Source organism: Schistocerca nitens, chromosome 8 (genome assembly GCF_023898315.1).
Source record: "Schistocerca nitens isolate TAMUIC-IGC-003100 chromosome 8, iqSchNite1.1, whole genome shotgun sequence".
In the NCBI taxonomy this organism is placed as follows: Eukaryota; Metazoa; Arthropoda; class Insecta; order Orthoptera; family Acrididae; genus Schistocerca; species Schistocerca nitens.
The window spans coordinates 569,080,757-569,107,036 of record NC_064621.1 but is presented as its reverse complement, the minus strand read 5'-3'; positions in this window follow the sequence as shown (position 1 = coordinate 569,107,036).

The window sequence follows — 26,280 nt, the reverse complement described above, 5'->3', positions numbered from 1 at the left end:
AGTGGTTTACTGAGCACAATAGTGAAATGTGCACAATAAAACTCACTGACCAGTTAGATACAGATCATAGAAGAAGAGCATTGTTTCGACGAATTGTAAACGATGACTCGAGCACAGTTTTTGGAGAGGAATTACTGGAATGACGCTGGAAGAATTTTATAAAACACACAGTGTTGATGGAACATTTAATTCCTTCGTAAACATATTTCTGCAGCAATTTGAGCCCTCTTTTTCCCTAAAACAAACAGAGGGTAAATTGAATAGAAGGAAGAATAACGGGTAGAGAATGGTTCTGAGCACTATGGGACTTAACATCTGTGGTCATCAGTCCCCTAGAACTTACAACTACTTAAACCTAACGAACCTAAGGACATCACACACATCCATGCCCGAGGCAGGATTCGAACCTGCGACTGTAGCGGTGGCGCGGTTCCAGACTGTAGCGCCTAGATAATGGGTAGAGAACCCCTGAGATTGAAGTACGTTATGCTAGGAGAGAGATGTAGACGTCATTGTGAGTCATTATATCTAGCTCTTTATATCAATAAGATAAGAGGTTTAACCAATATCAAGAAAGAAGTTTTGGTAGCATTATAGCTTTGTGAACCTGCACGCTACTCAGCATTTAAATAAAAAAGCCAAGAAGCCGACCTTTCTCCGTTCCCAGTCCGTCCCGAGGAGGGAAAATTGAAACTGACTCTATAAGTTTGTGATACAACTCGAAGTTTATTAATCGTTTCTCTTACATAGCGTAAAGTTGGCGGGGCCACGATTTGTTGGGGTTCGAGCGGGCGAAAAGCAAAACACAGAGAAAGAGAGCACGGCCCCGAGGTAAGGGAGACAATGGTGGAGAGAAAAAGACGACGGAGAAAAATTGCAGGTGCTCCGGGGAGCCGAACGCTGCTGCTCTTGAAGCTCATTTCAAGTTGGTAATTGTCTTTGCTCTCGGCCGGCGAGGGCGGGAGATGGGAAGTTGCGGCGGCCAGCCGGCCGGCTTCGCTTTGCCTCTCGCTCGTCCGCGAGAGCAGCCGGCGGCTCCTTCGGCGAGCGCGCCGGGAAGAAAGCGAGGACGGCGCTGTGCGGGCCGCTTGTTGACACGCCGGCTCTGACGTCAGGGCGCCGGCGAGAGCCGCGCGCAGCAAACTTTGAAGCATCCTCGAGTCCTCGGCGAGGGCGCGCCGGCGCCGGCGCGCGGTGCTGCGCTGCGCAGAGGCCGCGATATTGAAGACGCGCAACACGCGGCGACATTGTCCGCCGGCCGCTCTCCGGCCTCAATATAGCGGCGCTGATTAACTCGGCTGCGCCACTCGTATGAGGGCCCGAGAGGGCGACACGCGCGCAAAGGGCCGCCTGACCAAAGGAGTGCCGGGTCAGCAGGAGAGAGAACCAAAAGGGCCTCCGTTCACGGCAAAATAGAGCTCTGTTTCACCACGAGACAGTAGCTGCCTTCTAATCAGAAGTGATACCTACTTTTCTAATGGAGTGAAATGTTGAAGTCGGCCGCTGTGGCCGAACGATTCTAGGCGCTTCAGTCTGGAACCGAGTGACCGCTATGGTCCCTGGTTAAAAATGGCTCTGAGCACTATGGGACTTAACATCGATGGTCATCAGTCCCCTAGAACTTAGAACTACTTAAACCTAACTAACCTAAGGACAGCACACAACACCCAGCCATCACGAGGCAGAGAAAATCCCTGACCCCGCCGGGAATCGAACCCGGGAACCCGGGCGTGGGAAGCGAGAACGCTACCGCACGACCACGAGATGCGGGCTATGGTCCCTGGTTCGAATCCTGCCTCGGGCATGGGTGTGTGTGATGTCCTTACGTTAGTTAGGTTTCAGTAGTTCTAATTTCTAAGGGACTAATGACATCAGATGTTAAAACCCATAGCGCTCAGAGCCATTTGAACCATTTGAAATGTTGAACTCTTAATCGTCTTCGCATCCATCTGTAGTTCATTTGACAACACAATGTAGTTTCCCAAATCCACAACTTCGGTGCATAACCTCCAGTTGTAGTCTGTTGTTGTGCAGGGTTGCAAGTCCCCAATTCCATTACATGACTGCGTGGTGAAAATTAATGCCTTCCAATGATTTATTCTGTTCTCAATATCGACAGATGTACAAGGGGCGCTCAGTAAGTAATGCGACATCTTATTTTTCTCAAAGCAGGTTGGTTTTATCCATGATTTCAATACATCATATGATTCCTCGCTCTTTTGGCTACACATTATCCTATTTTTGAACGTAGTATCCGTTGAATGCGACGGCCTCTTGCCATCCTTCCGGGATGGTCCGTATAGCCTCATGCTACGACTCGACTTCGGAGCCAAAGTCATGCTACATCGACAACCTCCTCACATTCAAGCACTGCATCCCACAGAGTGATCCTTCATTGGGCCGAACCGATGGAAGTCTGAAGGTGCGAGTTCTTCAGTACACAAAGGGTAGAACACTACTCTTCAGAGTTGAGTAGTGCACTATGATGAAGGACATCAGACAGAATAACCACATCAGAGTTCCGGCCTTGAACGTTTTCTTTGGAGGAGAAATGGCGTGGCTCCACGCTTGGATTGCAATTCTTTTTCAGGTTCGAAGTGATGAACCCATTTTTTATCTCCTGTGACGATATTCGACAAAAAGTCGTCACGATCAGCCTCTAACGCCGAAAGCAATTCCGCAAAGCGGCTGGGAACCCAGCGGGCACACGCCTTTGAGTGCCTCAAATGGTGGACGAGTGTATCAGCTCTATCAACAGAGACTTCTAGTACAGCAGCGAGCTGTTTCATTTTGATCTTGCTATGATGACAGACGCCTCGACCAAGGACTCACGGTGCTTTTGTTCACTGCCTGATTTGCAGGGGTCTATGAATATCTCCGATGCTCTGGTTTTCCGCGTAAAGAAACTCGTTGACACATTTCTGCATGTAGAGTTTGAAGGCTACGTATAGCGTCGCCACCTTTTGGAACTTCATGAAACTAGGCGCTGAAACTGGAATATTCCACAACGTCCCACAACAAATTCCGAATTTTTTCAAGCGAAATCTGCCGAGAAAAAAATATGTTGCATTACTTATGAACGACCCTCGTATAACATATGAAACTCATTACTCAGTCGATTTTCTCTCTTCTTTAAACCCAAGTTCCAACCCTCTGCCACTAGAGGCCTCCCAATTATAGAGTATAACATGGCGATGTGTAAAGTAATTCGCCGGCCGGTGTGGCAGAACAGTGCTCAGAGCCATTTGAACCATATTTGTAAAGTAATTATTCGATGTGCGAGAAACAGAGTGTACTAATCGAATTTGTAACCGCAGAAAACGTCTCACGAATTAGAAGAGTTCGCCTACACGTGGAGCACCCCTTCCTTTAGCACAACAATGAACATCACACACGAGCTCTGTGACATCTTCAGAGTCCGATATGTATGGTTCACTGCCGTCGATCATCCTCGGTACAGACCCGATTTAGCACTATCAGATTTTCGTCAGTTTTCAAAACTTAAACAATACGTGCGAGAATTTTACTTTCCTAGTAATAAACGGTGCAAGCAGAGGTGAGGCTGTGGTTCCATCAACAGAGTCAAACAATATACGTGACGATATCAACAAACTGGTATATTGTTGGGATAAATTCAGTCGTCGTCAGGGTGGCTACGTAGACATGAAGAATAAATCTGCAGAATATTAATAACGTTTCTTTTACCTAAGTAGCTTTAAGAGTTTTCACGTAAGAAATTTCGGTGGCATTACTTTTCACAACGACCTCACACATTATGCATGATCTGGGCTTCTCATGATCCTAACATCTCTCAAGGAGTGTGACATGTCCTTTACCACTCAGATTATTTGGTATACATAGGGTGGTTCTAGATGAACTCTCGCTACTTGAGAGGGCCCGCATGGAAAACGAGTGATCGTAAGACAATGTAATTTTGTACAAATATTTGTGAGGATATGCGGAGCAGAAACAATAAACAAAGCATTGAAAGAAACACTTTTCTATTTCCACATGGAAGGGTAACATTTGTTAAATGCGTATCGTGTGCACGTGACAGGTTACAAACGTTGCTCATTGTGACGACCATCTGCATCCGCGACAGCCTGGAACTGCAGCAGAGACTGCTCTACTGTTACCTGGAACATCTCGTGCGGGGTGTTGGCTACCTCCATAGCTTTACACATCTTCATCCTCCACTGTGTGTTAGTGTCCCGATGAGAAAACCTGTTCTTCAGTTAACAGTCGGAAACCACAAGGGCTCAAATCGGATGATCTTAGAGGCCGCGCAGTTTGAAATGATCGACCAATGATTCGGTTATCTCCTAATGTGCTGTGGAGCAACCGAGAGACCTCACGAGCAATTTGAGGTGGAGCTCCACCGTCTGACAAAACAGTTGACTCCCAAAGCACCTCTCTCCCGTAGAGCAGGGATCACCTGTTGGCGAAGGAGATGACAGTAACGTGTGCCGTCCACGCTGCATGTCCTTGCTTCTTGGCGTCCTTGGTCCTCCCTGCTTCACCGTATCTACAGGGTGGTCCACTGATCGTGACCGGGCCAAATATCTCACTAAATAAGCGTCAAACGAAAAAAATACAAAGAACGAAACTTGTCTAGCTTGAAGGGGGAAACCAGATGGCGTTATGGTTGGTCGACTAGATAGCGCTGCCATAGGTCAAACGGATATCAACTGATATTTTTAAAAAATTGGAACCCCCATTTTTTATTACATATTCGTGTAGCGCGTAAAGAAATCTACATCTACATCTATACTCCGCGAGCCACCTTACGGTGTGTGGCGGAGGGTACTTATTGTACCACTATCTGATCCCCCCTTCCCTGTTCCATTCACGAATTGTGCGTGGGAAGAACGACTGCTTGTAAGTCTCCGTATTTGCTCTAATTTCTCGGATCTTTTCGTTGTGATCATTACGCGAGATATATGTGGGCGGTAGTAATATGTTGCCCATCTCTTCCCGGAATGTGCTCTCTCGTAATTTCGATAATAAACCTCTCCGTATTGCGTAACGCCTTTCTTGAAGTGTCCGCCACTGGTGCTTGTTCAGCATCTCCGTAACGCTCTCGCGCTGACTAAATGTCCCCATGACGAATCGCGCTGCTTTTCGCTGGATCATGTCTATCTCTTCTATTAATCCAACCTGGTAAGGGTCCCATACTGATGAGCAATACTCAAGAATCGGACGAACAAGCGTTTTGTAAGCTACTTCTTTCGTCGATGAGTCACATTTTCTTAGAATTCTTCCTATGAATCTCAACCTGGCGCCTGCTTTTCCCACTATTTGTTTTATGTGATCATTCCACTTCAGATCGCTCCGGATAGTAACTCCTAAGTATTTTACGGTCGTTACCGCTTCCAATGATTTACCACCTATGGCATAATCGTACTGGAATGGATTTCTGCCCCTATGTATGCGCATTATATTACATTTATCTAAGTTTAGGGAAAGCTGCCAGCTGTCGCACCATTCATTAATCCTCTGCAGGTCTTCCTGGAGTACGTACGAGTCTTCTGATGTTGCTACTTTCTTGTAGACAACCGTGTCATCTGCAAATAGCCTCACGGAGCTACCGATGTTGTCAACTAAGTCATTTATGTATATTGTAAACAATAAAGGTCCTATCACGCTTCCTTGCGGTACTCCCGAAATTACCTCTACATCTGCAGATTTTGAACCGTTAAGAATGACATGTTGTGTTCTTTCTTCTAGGAAATCCTGAATCCAATCACAAACCTGGTCCGATATTCCGTAAGCTCGTATTTTTTTCACTAAACGTAAGTGCGGAACCGTATCAAATGCCTTCCTGAAGTCCAGGAATACGGCATCAATCTGCTCGCCAGTGTCTACGGCACTGTGAATTTCTTGGACAAATAGGGCGAGCTGAGTTTCACATGATCTCTGTTTGCGGAATCCATGTTGGTTATGATGAAGGAGATTTGTATTATCTAAGAACGTCATAATACGAGAACATAAAACATGTTCCATTATTCTACAACAGATTGACGTAAGCGAAATAGGCCTATAATTATTCGCATCTGATTTATGACCCTTCTTGAAAATGGGAACGACCTGCGCTTTCTTCCAGTCGCTAGGTACTTTACGTTCTTCCAGAGATCTACGATAAATTGCTGATAGAAAGGAGGCAAGTTCTTTAGCATAATCACTGTAGAATCTTACGGGTATCTCGTCTGGTCCGGATGCTTTTCCGCTACTAAGTGATAGCAGTTGTTTTTCAATTCCGATATCGTTTATTTCAATATTTTCCATTTTGGCGTCCGTGCGACGGCTGAAGTCAGGGACCGTGTTACGATTTTCCGCAGTGAAACAGTTTCGGAACACTGAATTCAGTATTTCTGCCTTTCTTCGGTCGTCCTCTGTTTCGGTGCCATCGTGGTCAACGAGTGACTGAATAGGGGATTTAGATCCGCTTACCGATTTTACATATGACCAAAACTTTTTAGGTTTCTTGTTTAGATTGTTTGCCAATGTTTTATGTTCGAATTCGTTGAATGCTTCTCTCATTGCTCTCTTTACGCTCTTTTTCGCTTCGTTCAGCTTTTCCTTATCAGCTATGATTCGACTACTCTTAAACCTATGATGAAGCTTTCTTTGTTTCCGTAGTACCTTTCGTACATGATTGTTATACCACGGTGGATCTTTCCCCTCGCTTTGGACCTTAGTCGGTACGAACTTATCTAAGGCGTACTGGACGATGTTTCTGAATTTTTTCCATTTTTGTTCCACATCCTCTTCCTCAGAAATGAACGTTTGATGGTGGTCACTCAGATATTCTGCGATTTGTGCCCTATCACTCTTGTTAAGCAAATATATTTTCCTTCCTTTCTTGGCATTTCTTATTACACTTGTAGTCATTGATGCAACCACTGACTTATGATCACTGATACCCTCTTCTACATTCACGGAGTCGAAAAGTTCCGGTCTATTTGTTGCTATGAGGTCTAAAACGTTAGCTTCACGAGTTGGTTCTCTAACTATCTGCTCGAAGTAATTCTCGGACAAGGCAGTCAGGATAATGTCACAAGAGTCTCTGTCCCTGGCTCCAGTTCTGATTGTGTGACTATCTCATTCTATACCTGGTAGATTGAAGTCTCCCCCTATTACAATAGTATGATCACGAAACTTCTTCACGACGTTCTGCAGGTTCTCTCTGAGGCGCTCAACTACTACGGTTGCTGATGCAGGTGGTCTATAGAAGCATCCGACTATCATATCTGACCCACCTTTGATACTTAACTTAACCCAGATTATTTCACATTCGCATTCGCTAATAACTTCACTGGATATTATTGAATTCTTTACTGCTATAAATACTCCTCCACCATTGGCGTTTATCCTATCCTTGCGGTATATATTCCATTCTGTGTCTAGGATTTCGTTACTGTTCACTTCCGGTTTTAACCAACTTTCCGTTCCTAATACTATATGCGCACTATTTCCTTCAATAAGCGATACTAATTCAGGAACCTTGCCCTGGATACTCCTGCAGTTTACCAATATTACGTTAACTTTTCCTGTTTTTGGTCTCTGAGGACGGACGTTCTTTATCAACGATGCTGATGTTCTCTCTGGTAAGCCGTCAGGTATTTTATCGTTTCGCCCAAGGGGGGGGGGGGGGGTCCCTCTAACCTAAAAAACCCCCGTGTGCACGCCACACGTACTCTGCTACCCTAGTAGCTGCTTCCGGTGTGTAGTGCACGCCTGACCTGTCTAGGGGGGCCCTACAGTTCTCCACCCAATAACGGAGGTCGATGAATTTGCAACCATTATAGTCGCAGAGTCGTCTGAGCCTCTGGTTTAGACCCTCCACACGGCTCCAAACCAGAGGACCGCGATCGACTCTGGGCACTATGCTGCAGATATTAAGCTCAGCTTGCACTCCGCGTGCGATGCTGGTTGTCTTCACCAAATCGGCGAGCCGCCGGAAGGAACCAAGGATGGCCTCAGAACCCAAGCGGCAGGCGTCATTCGTTCCGACATGTGCTACTATCTGCAGCCGGTCACACCCAGTGCGTTCAATAGCTGCCGGAAGGGCCTCCTCCACATTACGGACGAGACCCCCCGGCAAGCACACCGAGTGCACACTGGCATTCTTCCCCGACCTACCCGCCATTTTCCTGAGGGGCTCCATAACCCGCCTAACGTTGGAGCTCCCTATAACTAATAGGCCCGCCCTCTGTGACTGTCGGGACCTTGCCGGAGAATCGGCCACTGGCCCAACAGGCGAGGCATCCTGTGGTGGCTCGGAAACGATGTCATCACCACTAGGAAGCACCCCGTACCTGTTGGAAAGGGGTAATGCAGCTGCCACGCGGCCAGATCCCACCTTCGCCTTTCGGCCAGGCACGCGCGAGCCCACCACTGTCCGCCATTCACCCTGGAGTGATGGCTGACCGGTAAGATGCTCACTACCGGAAGACGCAGCGACATCAGGGGTTCCATGTGATTTCAAGGCCACCGAAGTAGGCATAGGTCTCACCACAGTTGCCCCAACGCCACTACGAGCCGACGCCTGCGCCTCGAGCTCGATGAGCCTAACAGACAAAGCCTCCACCTGCCCCCGAAGAGTGGCCAATTCTCCTTGCGTCCGCTCACAACAACCACAGTCCCTACACATGACTATGTTTACCCTACTCTATACGGTGACAAATTCCCAAGATAATCTTCTGATGAGCTACTCTGATAATCAAGAAACACTCACTGAAATACGAGACGCGAAAACTACGCTAGGTTTTCCCAGAAAAACTATTTAAAAGCTAAGCGCAGCAAATAAGTACAAAATAAATTTCTCTCCTAACGATCAAGAACTGTTAGTTTCTATGCAGAGCAGATAGACACAAATAGAATCCCTTCCTTAGTGGAAGGTCGTAAACAAAATGCAAAATAAACGCTTTATACAAACAGTACTCGCTGCTGCTGGTGCTCTCGCTCTGGCTGTCACAAGACAACTGCTGATTCAAGTGACTAGTGGCTAACGGCCGCGAAACAAACAAAAGACGGTTTTAGGGCGCTTTCTGTTCTAAACGATCAAGAAAACACTAAGAAATCTAACACGAAAACTACGTAAAGTTTTATCAAGAACTGTTAGTTACTATGCAGAGCAGATAAACACTAATAGAATCCCTTCCTTAGTGGAAGGTCGTAAACAAAATGCAAAATAAACGCTTTATACAAACAGTACTCGCTGCTGCTGGTGCTCTCGCTCTGGCTGTCACAAGACAACAAATACGTAAAGAAATATGAATGTTTTAGTTGGACCCCATTTTTCGCTTTGTGATAGATTGCGGTGTAATAGTCACAAACATATGGCTCACAACTTTAGACGAACAGTTGGTAACAGGTAGGTTTTTTAAATTAAAATTCAGAACGTAGGTACGTTTGAACATTTTATTTCGGTTGTTCCAAAGTGATACATGTACCTTTGCGAATTTATCATTTATGAGAACGCATGCTGTTACAGCATGATTACCTGTAAATACCACATTAATGCAATAAATGCTCAAAAGGATGTCCGTCAACCTCAGTGCATTTGGCAATACGTGTAACGACATTTCTCTCAACAGCGAGTAGTACGTCTTTCGTAACGTTCGCACATGCATTGACAATGCGCTGACGCATGTTGTCAGGCGTTGTCGGTGGATCACGATAGCAAATATCCTTAAACTTTCCCCACAAAAAGAAATCCGGGGACGTCAGATCCGGTGAACGTGCGGGCCATGGTATTATGGTGCTTCGACGACCAATCCACCTGTCATGAAATATGCTATTCAATACCGCTTCAACCGTACGCGAGCTATGTGCCGGACATCCATCATATTGGAAGTACATCACCATTCTGTCATGCAGTGAAACATCTTGTAGTAACATCGGTAGAACATTACGTAGGAAATCACCATACATTACACCATTTGGATAGCCATCGATAAAATGGGGGCCAATTATCCTTCCTCCCATAATGCCGCACCATACATTAACCCGCCAAGGTCGCTGATGTTCCACTTGTCGCAGCCATCGTGGATTTTCCGTTGCCCAATGGTGCCTATTATGACGGTTTACGTTACCGCTGTTGGTGAATGACGCTTCGTCGCTAAATAGAACGCATGCAAAAAATCTGTCATCGTCCCGTAATTTCACTTGTGCCCAGGGGCAAAACTGTTCACGACGTTCAAAGTCGTCACCATGCAATTCCTGGTGCACAGAAATATGGTACTAGTGGTTGACGTTCCACATGTGGCTGAACACTTCCTGTTTCCTTAAATAACGTAACTATCCGGCGAACGGTTCGGACACTTGGATGATGTCGTCCAGGATACCGAGCAGCATACATAGTACACGTTCCGTTGAGCATTTTGATGACAATAGCCATACATCAACACGAATCGACCTTTTCCGGAATTGGTAAACGGTCCATTTCAACACGGGTAATGTATCACGAAGCAAATACCGTCCGCACTGGCGGAATGTTACGTGATACCACGTACTTATACGTTTGTGACCGTTACAGCTCCATCCATCACAAAGCGAAAAAAGTGGTCCAACCAGAACATTCTTATATCTTTACGTACTACACGAATATGTAATAAAAATGGGGGTTCCTATTTAAAAACCGTAGTTGATATCCGTTTGACCTATGGCAGCGCCATCTAGTAGTCCAACCATAGAACCATCTGGTTTCCCCCTAGAAGCTAGACGAGTTTCCTTCCTTGTAGTTTTTTCGTTTGCTGCTTATTTCGCGAGATATTTGGCCCGGTCACTATCAATGGACCACTCTGTATACCTGTACCTAACACCGAGTCATGACAGTAACACTACGAATAACGCAAATCCTGCAGGCCACGGCCTGAACATCATTCCTATAAAGTTGGCTACCTATACGGTAAGTAATTTCCCGTCTACACTCACTCAAGTAACAAAAGTTTAATTATAATCACCTAGTACAATGCACACATACGACGTCGTGAAGACATGGCGAAAAAAGTACTGCACCATTGAAAGCTTAATAATAAAGTGATAACCATATTCCTGTTTGCAGATGATCAGATAATCTTAGCAGACTCGCAACATGAGGTGCAGAGAGCAATTTAGTCTTCCCACTAGGTAGCAAACGATTATAATATGACAGTGTGTAAGGAGCATTTAAGAACAAAAATAATTCTTGATGACAAACTGCAAGAATTATATACTTATATGAAGGGCTTATACAGGGTGTTACAAAAAGGTACGGCCAAACTTTCAGGAAACATTCCTCAAACACAAAGAAAGAAGATATGTTATGTGGACATGTGTCCGGAAACGCTTACTTTCCATTTTAGAGCTCATTTTATTACTTCTCTTCAAATCACATTAATCATGGAATGGAAACACACAGCAACAGAACGTACCAGCGTGACTTCAAACACTTTGTTACAGGAAATGTTCAAAATGTCCTCCGTTAGCGAGGATACATGCAATCACCCTCCGTCGCATGTAATCCCCTGATGCGCTGATGCAGCCCTGGAGAATGGCGTATTGTATCACAGCCGTCCACAATACGAGCACGAAGAGTCTCTACATTTGGTACCGGGGTTGCGTAGACAAGAGCTTTCAAATGCCCCCATAAATTAAAGTCAAGACGGTTGAGGTCAGGAGAGCGTGGAGGACATGGAATTGGTCCGCCTCTACCAATCCATCGGTCACCGAATCTGTTGTTGAGAAGCGTACGAACACTTCGACTGAAATGTGCGGGAGCTCCATCGTGCATGAACCACATGTTGTGTCGTACTTGTAAAGGCACATCTTCTAGCAGCACAGGTAGAGTATCCCGTATGAAATCATGGCGGTGAATCGAGGAAGTACAGTACATACTGACGAAACTAAAATGAGCTCTAACATGGAAATTAAGCGTTTCCGGACACATGTCCACATATCTTTTCTTTATTTGTGTGTGAGAAACGTTTCCTGAAAGTTTGGCCGTACCTTTTTGTAACACCCTGTATATTACATACAATCTTCAAGAATACGAACTGCAAAATTTTTAACAGTTGATTTTATAAATGGCAGTCTCCTCAAAAAAGTTAGGGATATGACACTACCAAAATAGTATGATATGATGACAGTCACAGTTCACATGTGTGGGTCAGAGACTTCGACACCAACCGCTAGTCAACGGAGGAGCACTGAAGCAGCAGAGATGATACTCTTGAGACTACTATCTGGTTACAAGCTCAATGACTGGATGAAGAATAATGAAATCAGGAGTGAACTGGTCATCAAAATCATACTTCAGAAAATAGAGGAGTACAGAAAGGAATGGCGTGGCACATTTAAAGAATCTGATGAGCTAATAACTGAAGCGCTATACAAATATTCAGCTGAAGGGAAAAGGGATATTGGCCTTGCTAGGAAGAAACGCAAAAGTCAGCCGCAGTCTTCTAGAAACTGGAACAGGCAATGCCTAAATCAGAACTAGATAGGACGACAGTGGTGGTCTCAACCTTATAAATAACAAACGAAAATTTCGAAAATATTTATTTTTTATTGTTTTGTAAAAACAATAAAGCGACTAGAATGCTACGAAAGATTGCGTTCCCTAAGTGTTCCCAATTTCACCTTAGGCAAAAACAGTACAGCACCCTCTTGGAAGCATATACACATTATAGTCTCTCTGTCTTCTTGCTTCACCTCTGCCAAGGCTGTCCTCCCCACCGCTGATACTGCTCAAGAGGACTCACTCAGCTCAGGCTGCCGCGTTTCATTTAGTGGCTAGCAACGTCACTCCCACTGCGTCAGATAAACGCTACGCCAGAATTATGACGTGTCTTGTGAACCAAATTAAACATCACGTAAACTGAAGTTACATTGGTGACTAAACATACAGATAATTTAGTGCACACAAGTGACACTATGACTCCCTCAAAAATTGCCGGTTCTGATCGCAGGCAAAACATCTTTATATCAAATTGATTAAAATGAGTGGAAAGGCTAAAAACGCAAGGAAAAAATAAAAATCGTTAGTGAAATATCAAAATAAAAGTCAAACGGAGTATTACCGTAATGCATAGCAAACGGTCCAGTTCGATCAGACGATTACGAAACTGAAATCGGATTTTGTGTAGGCAAAGTACGAGGTGCATTCAAGTTCTAAGGCCTCCGTTTTTTTTTCTAATTAACTACTCACCCGAAATCGTTGAAACTGGCGTTACTTCTCGACGTAATCGCCCTGCAGACGTACACATTTTCACAACGCTGACGCCATGATTCCATGGCAGCGGCGAAGGCTTCTTTAGGAGTCTGTTTTGACCACTGGAAAATCGCTGAGGCAACAGCAGCACGGCTGGTGAATGTGCGGCCACGGAGAGGGTCTTTCGTTGTTGGAAAAAGCCAAAAGTCACTAGGAGCCAGGTCAGGTGAGTAGGGAGCATGAGGAATCACTTTAAAGTTGTTATCACGAAGAAACTGTTGCGTAACGTTAGCTCGATGTGCGGGTGCGTTGTCTTGGTGAAACAGCACACGCGCAGCCCTTCCCGGACGTATTTGTTGCAGTGCAGGAAGGAATTTATTCTTCAAAACATTTTCGTAGGATGCACCGGTTACCGTAGTGCCCTTTGGAACGCAATAGGTAAGGATTACGCCCTCGTTGTCCCAGAACATGGACACCATCATTTTTTCAGCACTGGCGGTTACCCGAAATTTTTTTGGTGGCGGTGAATCTGTGTGCTTCCATTGAGCTGACTGGCGCTTTGTTTCTGGATTGAAAAATGGCATCCACGTCTCATCCATTGTCACAACCGACGAAAAGGAAGTCCCATTGATGCTGTCGTTGCGCGTCAACATTGCTTGGCAACATGCCACACGGGCAGCCATGTGGTCGTCCGTCAGCATTCGTGGCACCCACCTGGATGACACTTTTCGCATTTTCAGGTCGTCATTCGGGATTGTGTGCACAGAACCCACAGAAATGCCAGCTCTGGAGGCGATCTGTTCAACAGTCATTCGGCGATCCCCCAAAACAATTCTCTCCACTTTCTTGATCATGTCGTCAGACCGGCTTGTGCGAGCCTGAGGTTGTTTCGGTTTGTTGTCACACGATGTTCTGCCTTCATTAAACTGTCGCACCCACGAACGCGCTTTCGACACATCCATAACTCCATCACCACATGTCTCCTTCAACTGTCGATGAATTTCAATTGGTTTCACACCACGCAAATTCAGAAAACGAATGATTGCACGCTGTTCAAGTAAGGAAAACGTCGCCATTTTAAGTATTTAAAACAGTTCTCATTCTCGCCGCTGGCGGTAAAATTCCATCTGCCGTACGGTGCTGCCATCTCTGGGACGTATTGACATTGAACGCGGCTTCATTTTAAAACAATGCGCATGTTTCTATCTCTTTCCAATCCGGAGAAAAAAAATCGGAGGCCTTAGAACTTGAATGCACCTCGTATTACGAAAGTTACAGATATTTCAGTTAAATACATTACTACTTAACTGAAATATCTGTAACTTTCGTAATACTGTCTTGTAAGTAAAATAAGTTGTCAGAATCGAGTATTCTGATACGCTGCTTAGACTGAAATACACTGCCGGACAAAAATATAACGCCCTCAAGGACAAGTTCACGTTATTGACAACTGAGGTTGTAACACCATTATCGATTGTAAGTAGGTTATACTATGTAACTAAATGTGTGACTATGAAGTGGCTGTTCTTTACTAATGAAGGTCATTGATTTGTGAGAAGAGAGTCAAAGTTTGTAATATATGTATTGTAAAAGCTAAAGGGTGTTTAAAAATAGTGAAATTTCATAATATATGCCTGTTCACAAAACAGAATTTATATATTGGAAGCTGGTTCATGCTTAGGGAATTTGTATTCAAATGGCTCTAAGTACTACGGGGCTTAACATCTGAGGTCATCAGTCCCCTAGACTTACAACTATTAAACCTAACTAATCTAAGGACATCACACACTTCCATGCCCGAGGCAGGATTCGAACCTGCGACCGTAGCAGCAGCGCGATTCCCGACTGAAGCGCCTAGAACCGTTCGTCCACAGCATCCGGCGGAATTTGTATTGCAAAGTATAAAACCTGTAGGGAACCCCCTCCTCTACGGAAGTGGCCTGACGCACAGTAAAATGTGGTTTTGACGTTGGATCTGGGCGGCTACTTGGTGGGAACGCTAGACAGTCAGTGGCTAGCAGTTGTACGGTAAACATCAAGGGTGCCATGTGAGGCATTTGGAAGCAGTTTTATATGGAAATTTGCCTCAGATGTGGTTTCGGCTGTTGCATGGTGCTCTTGGTATTATGGAATGGCTCTACAACGAGAAAAATCCGTCGCCAAGAAGAAATTGTAAAGAGCACTCAACATGAAGAGTGTGAGACGAGTTAGTAGCCACGTTGCTTGCCACCACTATTGTGCCACTGCTCCACCAACTTGAGACACACAGTTATGCATTATAGCATAGATCATTAAATTTGTGTGAGTGTGTTTTCAATAATAGTTCAAGTGCTATAAATCTGTGTTTGAACCCTGACGTTATCCTAATCATGAACCTATGCAGGATATCATTCCAAGTGTGCAGAAATCCGAGTATCAAGTTTCTAAATAAATAATGATTATGTTTTGGGTTCAATGTGCAAAGGTTCAGTACCAAAAGGTGAAATGTTTCTATCTAAAATACCTGCTTCTCAGGGGATGAAAAAGGCACAGAAATTGAACTTACATGAAACGTAATTTAACATTGATTATTAACATGAACTATTTTGTGGGGCTAATTGAGCTTTGTGTTTGAGTAATTTCCTTTAAGGGAGGAAAATATAAACTATTCGAAGTGAGATTAGGAATCAATATTAGTGAACTGCACTTTGGTTCTGAAATAATCTCAGAGTTTGCCTGGAGAGACAGTGATAGTTTTTGTGTTCTCACCATATTCTTCTCTTATAAGAAAGATAATTGGGATTTTCGTTGCTAATAAAAGATATCTGTGGCATTGCTAAAAATGAGAGTATAAGAAGTGTTTATATAGTATTATTCAATTGCATTTGTGGTATGTATATGTTAGTTGAGTCAGAACTCTTTTCATGCCCAACTTTAGTCCAATGTGTCCTGTAGAAACATCTCAGTGTTGAGTTGATTAATGGTTGCAATAGTAAATATTATTATTATTATGAGTGAAATACCATTTATCTTCCTATGATAACTGATTTGTGGAAATGGTAACTACTGCTATCCATAATGTAATTCGTCCTGTAGTCGTATGTAGTATCCAGTGCACTATTCAAAAAGAGTATTAATGAAAGTCACTTTTGTAAATCATTTCAATTTCCTTGAAAATAATGTTTCAATTTAATATGCCTAATTAGGCTGGCGACCGTTTATTGTTTCATTCACGTGAACTTCACTACTTTCATTATCTCCAAAACAAAGTCTGTTTAGTTTTTCTATTAATTTCCATAAGTACGAAATTACTGTCAAACACCCTCTGTCCATTAGGTAAACACACGGTCAAACAACTAAAATTCCTCCCAGAGCGTAACGCTAGTTTCTGTGAGCGTTATACTTGGCGCAAACTTGCAAAATAGTGTTATAGGGTGACAGGTGGTTCATTATTTTAGGAGTATATCGTAACAAATTCAGACGAAATGAAATACACACGCCACAGTAAATGGTGTCCCGACAGCCGCATCAATACACAGTGTATGCCCCGCCCCCTCCTCCGGCGACAACGCAGACGGGGCTTATCACAGGCAAACAATAAAAAGGTGCCTACTGCGTTCCAGCGATGGATTGTCCCTAGCATCTTACGCCTTTCTTTTGCAAATTCGGAAGTAGTTCTTGCAGGTCCTGGAGAACGAGTAAGTTACCGATTCATGATGTCCCATACGTGTTCTGTTGGAAAGGGATGTGGTGATCTTGCTGGCCAGGGCAGTTGTTGTGCCTTACGAAGAGCACGTTGCGGTGTAGAGGTCATATGTGAACGAGCACTGTCCTACTGGAAAAGCATATCTCTTCCCCATCAAATGATAGTAGCGCTGGGATAACATCCTGTGTCTTGTAGCGATGACTGGTCTCTTTACTGTCCAGACACACCAAATGTAGCTGCCAGTTGTAACTGACTACCACCCGCGCCTTGAAGACTGGGATGGGATCTGTGTGTCTTGGACGAATACATCCTGCCACAGGCTGCTCACCAGGTCTACTCCATACACGTGTACGTCCATCATTCGCATGCAGGCAAGACTTACTGCAAGACAATAGAGGGCCATTCCATTCTACAGTAATCTCTTTCATGAGACAGAGCAGCTATGCTTGGCGATGTCGTGGGGTCACTGGTAGTCTGACCTGAGGCACACGTGTTGGTAATCCTGCTGCAAACATCAAGTTCCTAATGGCCCCTGACGCAACAGCAAGTGCAACATGTGCATGTACTTCGTTCCAGGATGATGTTCTGCCGACCACCGTTACTCGCACAAAGCATCGCTCATGACGTGCCTCTGTACTAGCCGGACGTTCAGATTACTTGGTCTACAGGTATGTGAATGTTCCGCAGACCACTGATAAAAGCCGAGAGATACGATCGACACGTTGTTACCAACATGTGCAGCATTCCATCGATACGTCCAGCAAGCTTCCCACAGACCTACAATGCGACCCCGTCCAAACGGCTGAAGTTGTTCGACAGGGGTACGTACACGTCGGTGGGGCATGGTTGTGAACTAGACTGTTGCAAACATTGTTCACCAGTGAGCTGCTGCCTGCAGAGTCAAAACAGACCTCCTGGATGCGCCTGATCGCCGATGACAGAGACAAATGCATCAACAGTATGCACGTGTTATACTCTGGTGCCACCGAACGCAGTGTTCGAAGGTGTTGCGCCTTTTTCTGGCAATGTACATCAACTGTTTCAAAAGGCCTTTCTAAGCAAGTATCAACATCAAGATCAGCAATTGTCTTGTGACCACTATTGTAGCTTCGTTCATGGGCCCTCCTTTGAGTGGTTTCCGTCGCATATCAGTATATAATGATGAGATCCTCTGTTGGTATGTGTTATGAACTGTTAAAGAAAGGAAAGTCACTTCAAAGGTGCTAAATGGCTCTGAGCACTATGGGACTCAACATCTTAGGTCATAAGTCCCCTAGAACTTAGAACTACTTAAACCTAACTAACCTAAGGACATCACACACACCCATGCCCGAGGCAGGATTCGAACCTGCGACCGAAGGTGCTAAAAAAAGAAGGTAAAGGTACTGCCTATTTTTCTGACACGGTGTAGATAACGAATATTTTCAATTTGGCTAAGGTCAGATTTACTACCGACAAAAATAGAAATTAAATCCAGGCCAAAATGGTCGACGACCTGCTAATCGCACTGCGTGTGAAGACGCAGGCTCGACTTTCAAAAGGTAGAGAACAGACGATAGGACGGTTATGGCTCTCGATCGTTAAATGGCCAAAAATGCGTTTAGTACATACACTTAAAACAGGGAAGTGATATACAGGCCATTTCATAAGAGTCGAGCACCTTTCGAAATAAATTGGTTAATAAACGTTTGCGTAAAGGTTACAGGTAACGCACTTACGTCTGCGTCGTGCCTCAGCCAAGAGAGGAAAAACGAAACAAATTAATTCTACAATATGTAAATAAATTATGTATTTGCAAAAGAAACATTAGTATTATGTACTACTTTTACAGAGATCAACTTTTAAGAAGTCTTTGCATTATACACTGAGGTGAGAAAAGTCGTGAGATAGCACCTAGTAACGTGTCGGACCTCCTTCTCCACGGTGTGGTGCAGCAGCTCGACGTGGCGTCGATTCAGCAGATTGTTGGAAATCCCTTGTAGAAATTTTGAGCCATGCTGCATCTGTAGCTGCCTATAATTGCGTAAGTATCGTCAGTGTAGGATTTTGGGCACGAACTGCTCTCTCTCTATTATGTCCCATATAATGTTCGATCGGATTCATGTCGGACGATGTGGATGGTCAAATGATTCGCCCAAATTGTCGAGACTCCAGTTCAAACCAGTCGCGAACAACTGTGGCACGGTGATATGGCGCCATATTATCCATAAAATTCCATCGGTGAATGCCTGCAGATGGTCTCCTAATAACCATTACCAGTCAATGACAGGTTCACTTAGATCGGAAGACTCAGTCTGTTCCATGTAAACACAGCACAAGCCATTATGGAGCCAGTGCCAGATTGCACAGTGTCTTGTTGACAACGTGGGTCCACGGCTTCGTGGGATCTGAGCCACACTCGAGCCCTAGGATCAGATCTTACCAGCTGAAATCGGTACTGACCAGTCGTCTAGGGTCCAACCGATATGGTCAAAAATGCGAGAGAGGCGCTGCAGGCGATGTCGTGCTGTTAGCAAAAGCACTCGCGTCGGTCATCTGCTGCCATAGATCATTAATGTCCAAGTCCGCTACATTCTTCTAACGCCTACGTTCACCGTACGTCCCACATTGATTTCTGCGGTTATTTCACGCAGAGTAGCTTTCCTGTTAGCACTGGCAACTCTGCACAAATGATCCTGCTCTCGGTCATTAAGTAAAGGCCATCGGCCACTGCGTTGTTCGTGGTGAGAGATAATGCCTGACATCTGGTATTCTCTGCACGCTCTAGACACTGTGGATCTCGGAACACTGGATTCCATTACGATTTACGTAATGAAATATCCCATGCGTCTAGCCTGCAACTGTCGTTCCGCGTTCAAAGTCTGTTGACTCCTGTCTTATGGCCGTAATCGCGTAGTAAATTTGTTCACGTGAATCACCAGAGTACAAATGACAACGCCGTCAGCGCCATGTCCTTTTACACCTTGTGTACACGATACTAACTGTACATGCGCATGTTGCCATCCCATGACTTCTGTGACCTCAGTGTGTGTCTGTAATTCTTCGTAGAGTATCTTACTGTGGAAAATAATCAAAACCTGGAAGCGACAATCGTATGTGCCCTCGGGCAGTATTATCTAACAGTCAACGTCAAATCTTCCACAAATAATGAATTTTCATTTAAGTCCGCGTATCTTTACGAAGCTTAAGCTAATTCCCTCCAGTGACCTACCTCTCAAATAGTTATTGAAAAAGTGTTCGTTGACCGGAAGGATTTTTTTGATTTATTTATACAGGCTGGTCAGAAAGAGTCTGAAAAGGTTTTAAGTGTATTTTAGGGTAGGGTGTACTGGGTAATAATTGCGAACAAAAAGACAGAATAACTCACGCCGTTTCCCAGTTAGTTAATTACGACTGAAGTCAGCCAATGAGGCGGTAGCGCGTGCGCACTCAAGCGGCACGCCAGATGCAGTTATTGTCATCTGTTCTCACGGCGTTGACGACAGCACACGAGACTGATCCATTTTGGCTCGGGTTTGGTCCTTGCTGCCGCCCCATTTCCAGTTTTTTATATCGCTCTGAACTTGGGTTTTGGAAACCAAACGAAGAACACGTTTGGCGGCACCATCTCTGGCGGACCGCTTGAATTTGCGCGAGAAACGGCCTGATAGGCTAACTTCAGTGCTGATTAAATCGGAAACGGCGCTGCGTAATGTATCTTTTCTTAACAGTAATTTGTTAGAACGATCTACCCCACTCCTCTTTCCTTATTTTGGTTCTACAGTAGTGTGATATTGGCTTGTATCTTTCAAGATTATTCTGTTCTACAACGTTTTTCAGTAGTTTCCATGTGATTCATATACATAACAAGTCCGCTGAAATTTCATCTACAGTGTTGCTTTCCTCAACTGACATGAGAAGTGTTTTGACGTTGGCTATAAATGTATTTACGTCACTTTGTCCAAGCTGAAGCGATTTGTTGTACTAGGAGCCGCATCACTTGTAACTGCATTCATTCTGCAGCCTTGTTTTCCCAATGTATTGATCCTTAAGAACGTCTAGTGAACACACTACAGGTCATTGGGATAGAATTGATACTGATTTGGTCAGATTAGGTGCTTCTGGCAATTACGCATGCTTGTAGCCTCTTAAAAGAAGCTTTCAGATGCAAACCAAACAAACTGCATATGTTGCGATCGATTGAAAACCGATTCATCAGTCACACCCGCGTATGAACGACTCTCTTCTCTGAGTGATTATACAAGCTCTGCATTAATGCTTTCCACAGAATGCTTTATCCAATGCTTATCATGTCGCTCAAAGTGTGACACGATCTTCACACTAGAGAGAAGAACTTTCTCAACAAGATACCAGATCCATCCTCAGTTGTATAACGGAGATTACGGTCAAAATTCTTACCTACCACCCCTATTACTGTTACATTATCTTCTATTCTAACGCTACGGTCGGAGGTTCGAATCCTGCCTCGGGCATGGATGTGTGTGATGTCCTTAGGTTAGTTAGGTTTAAGTAGTTCTAAGTTCTAGGGGACTGATGACGTCAGATGTTAAGTCCCATAGTGCTCAGAGCCATTTGAACCATTTTCTTTTCTAATACAGGGTGATTCAAAAAGAATACCACAACTTTAGGAATTTAAAACTCTGCAACGACAAAAGGCAGAGCTAAGCACTATCTGTCGGCGAATTAAGGGAGATATAAAGTTTCATTTAGTTGTACATTTGTTCGCTTGAGGCGCTGTTGACTAGGCGTCAGCGTCAGTTGATGCTAAGATGGCGACAGATGTTTAGTGATGAAGCAACTTTCCACACTAACGGGAAAGTCAACCGTCACAATGTCTGTATATGGGGCACTGAGAATCCGCGGGAAACAACTCAGTATGAACGTGACTCGCCTAAGGTGAACGTTTTCTGTGCCATTTCAGCCAATAAAGTTTTTGGACCCTTTTTCTTAGAAGGTGCTACTGTAACTGGACTACAGTATCTGGAGATGTTAGAGAATTGGCTGTTCCCTCAGCTCGAACAAGAAGCACAACAATTCATATTTCAGCAGGATGGAGCGCCACCACATTGGCACTTATCTGTCCGTAACTACCTGAACGTCAACTACCCGAGGCGATGGATCGGCCGCCAGGCAGCCCGCGACAGAGCACTTCATCACTGGCCTCCAAGAAGCCCTGATCTTACCCCCTGCGATTTTTTCTTATGGGGGTATGTTAAGGATATGGTGTTTCGGCCACTTCTCCCAGCCACCATTGATGATTTGAAACGAGAAATAACAGCAGCTATCCAAACTGTTACGCCTGATATGCTACAGAGAGTGTGGAACGAGTTGGAGTATCGGGTTGATATTGCTCGAGTGTCTGGAGGGGGCCATATTGAACATCTCTGAACTTGTTTTTGAGTGAAAAAAAACCTTTTTAAATACTCTTTGTAATGATGTATAACAGAAGGTTATATTATGTTTCTTTCATTAAATACACATTTTTAATGTTGTGGTATTCTTTTTGAATCACCCTGTATTTTTTCCAATCATAGGTGACGTCACTCAGCTCTGTATTTAGCTTAAAAATACTAGTAAACTCGTAGCGACTTTCGAAAGAGTTCAGAACCAGTTTTGACATATCCCTCCCTCGTAATGACTTCCGAAAGACTTCTGAACCAGTTCTGACATACCTCTCACATGACTACTACCTGAAAATAAGCCTTTTTTGTCTTCTTGAGACTTACCTTCCTACACTTTGCTTGCATCTTATGCCTTGAACAGTCAGATCGCTTCGAAACATTTTGGGATAAGATGTCTGTACATCGAGCTGACAAAAGTGATGGGGTTCCTCCTAACATCGTGGCGGACTTCCTTTTGTCCGGAGTAGTGCAGCGACTCGACAAGGCATGGCTTCAACAAGTAGCTGAAGTCCCATGCGAAAATATTCAGCCAGTCTGCCTCTAAGCCGTCCATAATTGCGAAAGCGTTGCCGGTACAGGATTTTGGGCACGCAATGGCCTCTCGATTGTGTCCCATTATTGTTCGATGGAATTCATGTTGAGCGATCTACATGACCAAATCATTTGGTCGAACTGCTCACAATGTTCTGCTAACCAATCACGGGCAACTGTGACCCACTGACGTGGCGCACTGTCGTCCATAATATTCCATTCTTGTTTGGGCACATGAAGTCCACGAATGGCTGAAATGGTTTTCAAATAGCCGAACATTACCATTTCCAATCAATAATCGGTTTGGTTTAACCAGAAGACCCAGTCCATTCCATGTAATCACAGCCCACACAATTACATACACACCACCGGCTTGCAACGTGCCTTGCTGACAACTTGGTTCCATGGCTTCAAGGGGTTTGCTCCACGCTCCAACCGTACCATAAGCTCTTATCAACTGAAATGGCGACTCATTTGACCTGGCCACGGTTTTTCAGCCGTCTAGTCAACCGACATGATCACGAGCCCAGAAGTAGAACTGAAGCGATGACACGCCTTTAGCAAAATCATTCACTTTCGTCGTCTGCTGCCATAGGCTATTAACGCCATTTATACGTTCATCTTACGTCACACTTTGATTTCTATGGTTATTTAATGCCGTGTTGTTTGTCTGTTATGACGGACAACTCTAAGCAAACGCCGCTGCTCTCGGTCGTTAAGTGACGCCCATCGTCCACTGCGTCGTCTATAGTGAGAAGTAAAGGGGTAATTCCTTAATTTTGCTGTTCCTAGCACACTCTTGACACGGTCGATCTCGGAATATTGAATTCTCTAACGATTTCCGAGATGGCATGTGTCACGTGTCAGCTGCAACTACCATTCTGCCTTTAAAACATATTACACTACTAGCCATTAAAATTGCTACACCACGAACATGACGTGTAACAGACTCGAAATGTAACCGACAGGAAGAAGATGCTGTGATATGCAAATGATTAGCCTTTCAGAGCATTCACACAGGGTTAGCGCCGGTGGCGACACCTACAACGTCCTGACATGAGGAAAGTTTTCAACCGATTTCTCATACACAAACAGCAGTTGACCGGAGTTGCCTGGTGAAACGTTGTTGTGATGCCTCGTGTAAGGAGGAGAAATGCGTACCATCACGTTTCCGACTTTGATAAAGGTCAGATCGTAGCCTATCGCGATTGCGGTTTATCGTATCGCGACATTGCTGCTCGCGTTGGTCGAGCTCCAATGACTGATAACAGAATATGGAATCGGTGGGTTGAGGAGGGTAACACGGAACGCCGTGCTGGATCCCAACGGCCTCGTATCACTAGCAGTCGAGATGACAGGCCTCTTATCCGCATGGCTGTAACGGATCGTGCAGCCACGTCTCGATCCCTGAGTCAACAGATGGGGATGTTTGCAAGACAACAACCATCTGCACGAACAGTTCGACGACGTTTGCAGTAGCATGGAATATCAGCTCGGGGACCATAGCTGCGGTTACCCTTGAAGCTGCATCACAGACAGGAGCGCCTGTGATGGTGTACTCAACGACGAACCTGGGTGCACGAATGTCAAAACGTATTTTTTTCGGATGAATCCAGGTTCTGTTTACAGCATCAAGATGGTCGCATGCGTGTTTGGCGACATCGCGGTGAACGCACATTGGAAGCGTGTATTCGTCATCGCCATACTGGCGTATCACCCGGCGTGATGGTATGGGGAGCCATTGGTTACACGTCTCAGTCACCTGTTGTTCGCATTGACGGCACTTTGAATAGTGGACGTTACATTTCAGATGTGTTACGACCCGTGGTTCTACCCTTCATTCGATCGCTGCCAAATCCTACATTTCAGCAGGATAATGCACGACCGCATGCTGCAGGTCCTGTACCGTCCTTTCTGGATACAGAAAATGTTCGACTGCTGCCCTGGCCAGTACATTCTCCAGATCTCTCACCAATTGTAAACGTCTGGTCAATGGTGAGCGAGCAACTGGCTCGTCACAATACGCCAGTCACTACTCTTGATGAACTGTGGTTACGTGTTGAAGCAGCATGGGCAGCTGTACCTGTACACGCCATCCAAGCTCTGTTTGATTCAATGCCCAGGCGTATCATGGGCGTTATTACGGCCAGAGGTGGTTGTTCTGGGTACTGATTTCTCAGGATCTATGCACCCAAATTGCGGGAAAATGTAATCACATGTCCGTTCTAGTGTAATATATTTGTCCAATGAATACCTGTTTATCATCTGCATTTCTTCTTTGTGTAGCAATTTTCATGGCCAGTAGTACAATTCCCTTCGACAGACATAATCATGTCGGAAAAGTTTCTATATTAATCAGCTGAGTTCAAATGACAGCTACGCCGACGCACTGCTCTTTTCTACCTTGTGTACGCAATACTACCGCCATTTGTATATTTGCATATCGGTGTCCACTGACATTAGGTTATTATCCGTTGATGGTCACACGCAGAATTCAGTGCGGCAAAGTCTGAGGGACATTGTATTAGACTATACAGACACGGAGCAATACAGACGTTGTCAACCTGTATTTCATGCCACAGCAAGGCGAAACGACGAGGCTAAGAAAATCTACCCTGCGCGGTTCACAGGAATGTAAGCGAGCGTGTGACGTAACCGCTGCGACACATGAATGTGTGGGTCTAGGATGCGTGCACGGTGGGCCAAAGTGGTAAAGGTGATCGCTCCTGTTTAGCGGCAAATTGTATTTCGAGTCCCGGTTCGGTACAGATTTTCATCTATCACTAAATCACTTGTACAGCTCGTGTATTTCCGATTCATGATTTGCGAATACATTTCGTTAACACAAAAAATTCTTTCTACATTTCTCCTAAACCGTTTGGAACAATCAACTGACCATCCGTTTAGTGACTACCAAGCAGGATTCTGATAAGGCCGATGGTTTGCTGCACAGAAATGGATTCTGAAAACTATTTTAAGGATCCGTCGATATACCATCACAACTGACCCTCTACGCATTTTAGGAAATCGTATAATCTCTCGACAGAAATACTACATTTTCCACTCTATAATAGCTCAGAATGGACGAGAAGTCCAAAGAATTAACCTACCAGTCTCTAATGAATAAACACAAAGAAGTTTAGTTCCTTACTTAAATCTGAGCGTTTTGAGATACGTGCAGCAGTTAGAACTGGTGCTGCTTTAGTTGTGGTAGAACAGGATAACAAACATCTGTAATTATCGCTTTGAGAAAAGAAGAAATTTAATGTGCTACAGACAAACTACGCAAGACAACTGCAAAGATGGCTTCTAGAAATCTGACGAGCGAAATCATTTACATAGAAATATGCACCAAAAGAGTAGGTATGTTCTACTGAAAGTGGAATATTGGAAGAAACCATCTTCATTTACTTCCCATTCTCATTCCACAACATCGTCTTCTAGTTTTCCCCCCTTATACAGTGTCA